Source organism: Gossypium raimondii, chromosome 12 (genome assembly GCF_025698545.1).
Source record: "Gossypium raimondii isolate GPD5lz chromosome 12, ASM2569854v1, whole genome shotgun sequence".
Taxonomy (NCBI): domain Eukaryota; kingdom Viridiplantae; phylum Streptophyta; class Magnoliopsida; order Malvales; family Malvaceae; genus Gossypium; species Gossypium raimondii.
In genome coordinates this window covers 10,828,368-10,831,428 of record NC_068576.1, presented here as the reverse complement: position 1 = coordinate 10,831,428, position 3,061 = coordinate 10,828,368, and the positions used below count along the sequence as shown (strand labels likewise).

The 3,061-nt window shown below is 31.9% G+C and overlaps 1 long non-coding RNA gene across 3 annotated transcripts; it reads right to left on the bottom strand.

Annotated features, from left to right (window-relative positions):
* Positions 1-396: 396 nt before the first annotated feature.
* Positions 397-2,778, bottom strand: LOC105763264 (uncharacterized). 3 transcript variants are annotated; one of them, XR_008191810.1, is made up of 4 exons: positions 2,589-2,778; positions 2,426-2,517; positions 2,189-2,232; positions 397-1,451 (listed from the first exon to the last, which is right to left on the bottom strand). It is a non-coding gene; the product is annotated as an uncharacterized LOC105763264 (long non-coding RNA). The 3 variants fall into 3 exon arrangements; XR_008191811.1 differs by having other exon boundaries at positions 2,619-2,778; XR_008191809.1 differs by having other exon boundaries at positions 2,426-2,778.
* Between the last annotated feature and the right edge of the window lie 283 nt (positions 2,779-3,061).

Below are 3,061 nucleotides of genomic sequence, written 5' to 3'. Positions count from 1 at the left end.
CTTGAAAAATAGTGAATGTGATTGCTTTATTTCTAAGTTTGTCAAGGAAAATAGTTACAGAATGCCAATCCATAATCCAGTAACACCTTCCACATTTTAACATGAAATCAAATAGAATATCCAATAATTGAATAAAAAAACATGTAGATAAGAAGTAATAAGATTTCAGTTGGCCAAAATCAGGTAAATGTTTAAAAAAGTTACAAAGGGTATTTCTAAGTGAAAACATGAAACACAACATTCTGGTCAACAAATCTATGTTCAAACTTCATGAGGAACAAAAATTAAAGATAGACAATTATCTTATTTTGTAATATAAAATCTTTTCAAGGAATTATGGAAAACAAATTAAGTACTATACTGCATTGAACTAAAACTAGTTTATGAAAAGGATACGTGATTTGCGCAGAAACTAGTTTATGAAAGGTGTCAACAGATAAAGCATGCTCATATTAATGTAATCTAATTGGAATAGAAATAAACAAGGTATGATTGCAAGCAAAGAAGCAGTACCCAAAATTACTAGCAGAGGTATTTAATGTTCAAAAAGGAATAGTTTGATGAGTTTTTTTTTCACATTTTAAGCTTCTTTCTTTTCTTTTAGAACAATTTCATAATTTATAAGAGAAATTTGCCTTCCACAGAATTTTAAGCAGACCAGTAGCAAAGTCTTCAAACTCGTGGGGATATGTAGCCCAAGTGCTGTGCGACAAAGCACCGCAAAAGGAAAAAGCAAGAACAACATACAGTGGCCGAAAAACACAAATAACCACACAATGAATGACGACAGACTCTACTAAATTTAACTTGCAAAAATATGAACTTCAATTAAATTCTTTGCTTTTAAGAGATTAGTGTGTCGTTAAGCTAGTTATGAAGCTTGCTAAGGAATGTGATTTTGAGGAGATTAAGGTTAACAGTTCAGTAATTATTGATGCTGAGAAAGCTAAAGTCGCCATGTTGACAACAAAAAAGTTTGTAGAAGCTTTAACCATTCTTAGTTTCGTGCCTATAAATTTCGTACTTAATAAGGTGCCTTAAAAATTTTGCATTGATTATATATAATAATATTATAATTTTCCTCAAAATATATACAAATAATATTATTTGTGCATGTTATTTGATGAACAATGCAAAACAGATTTGTAACAGATGGATCATAATTTAGCAGGGAGGAAAAATAATTGCAGATCCAAGTGCAAGTATCACAAAATTTACATTAAGAAAACAGATATTTTGAATTGAAAATTCAAGCCGCCAAAATACCAAATCAAATTTCATATTAATGCAAGATCTAAACAGAAAAAAAAACCATCACTAATTTAACCCAGATCTCGAAAAACACCAATAATTTAAAAATGAAATCAACAAAACCAAGAATTAATAAAGACATAGAAGAAGCTAGTTCACCTTAAAAACACCTTGGGGTGTTTGAGAAATGCTTTCTCCGTCTAATATAAAATAAAAAGAAAGATCAAAGCAGTTTCAACACATAAAAATAAGACAGATAAAAGGCGGAGAAAGAGGAAAGTGGACAATGCAAAATATTGAATAGAAAAGCAGACAATGCAAAAAGTAAGGGCAAAGATAGGGAATATATTGAAAGAGAAGTAAACAAGTAATAGAGTACTATTACTACTTCCCCCTTTCCCTTTTCCCATTTCTTTTACTACTATTTTATTACTATATTTTCAATTTTTCTCTCTTCTACAATATTGAAAAAACAAAAATAAAAATATTAAAGCCCTCCTCGTCGGAAACAAATAGGAAAATTCTCAGAATATTTATCTTCATCGGGAAAAAAAAACACAATTTGGGTTTACTACTTGTGAAAGTCAATACAGATAAAGGACGAGGATAAAAACACAATCCGGGTTACGTTTCTTTTCTTCTCATCCTTCATATATTTTCCATATTTAAAAGAGAGCAAAATATTATCACCACCTAATCCTACCCCCAGACATCAAATATGCTATTCAAAGTTTCTTATGTCACTTTGCAATTAATTATATATAGAAAGTATGTCAAATGAAATCTTGAAATAATTAATTATAAATTAAGAATTGGAAATGAGAGACATCATCGAGTTCATAATTACATCCAATGAAACTAAAGTTAACTTAACTCATATTTAGTGAGAGCGAAAGTGATTCAAAATCAGTAAAAGCTAAAATCCAAATCCAAATACCTTTTGGGGCCATTGCTTGCTGCTTCCTCAATCCCTTCTAAATTCTAAACAATAAATGAATTGCAGAAAAAATAAGTTTAGAAATATTGTTTTTAAAGAAACAATTGAAAGAAGATAGAAATGAGAAGGACGCGTCAATAGAGAAGCTAATGATACCTACAGCCATCCATACAAGGTGCTTAAGGCCAAGGTTAGTGAACTATAATCATACCATCACAATATAAGCAACCAACTAACCTTACTCAGTAAATCAGAGAGTTTTTTCATCTTGGCCTCCATCAATGCAATATGTTTCAGACTGTTAAGGATTTCACAGGCAATTTGCTTAACTGCAAAACAATATAGTAAGTATACACATTTGCATAAAAAGCTTCACAAAATTATGGCAATCAAAACATACCTGCATACAAAAGTAAGCTCTCAAACTCACCGTGTCGTCCGAGATAGAGCACCGGTACCCTTTCCACCAGTTAGACCCACGAAAAAGGTCATAAATCATCAGAGTAACTTCTTGAAAACAAATGATATTAGGGGAATGAAGGGGAATGAAGTTGAATACAGATTTCACAGTTGGATTTGTTGTAAAGGTTCAAAAAGTGCAAGCTTTACAAGCCCATTTAGACAAGCGAAGACGGTGGCATGGATTTGAGGTGAGAGAGACTTTGCAAGTCTGCGGTTTGGGATGGAGAGTTGAGGAAAGTGCATTGATTGCAAGACCAAGACTAAGAACAAGAAAACCCAAAGATTAAATACGCAAAATAAAGAAATCGAACCTTGAATACCGATAGTAATAAAAACAGAAACCAAATGCCACCTTCTTCGTCTTCTCTGTGTGGGTTATGTGAAGACGATTTCACTTCATTCAACGGGCCT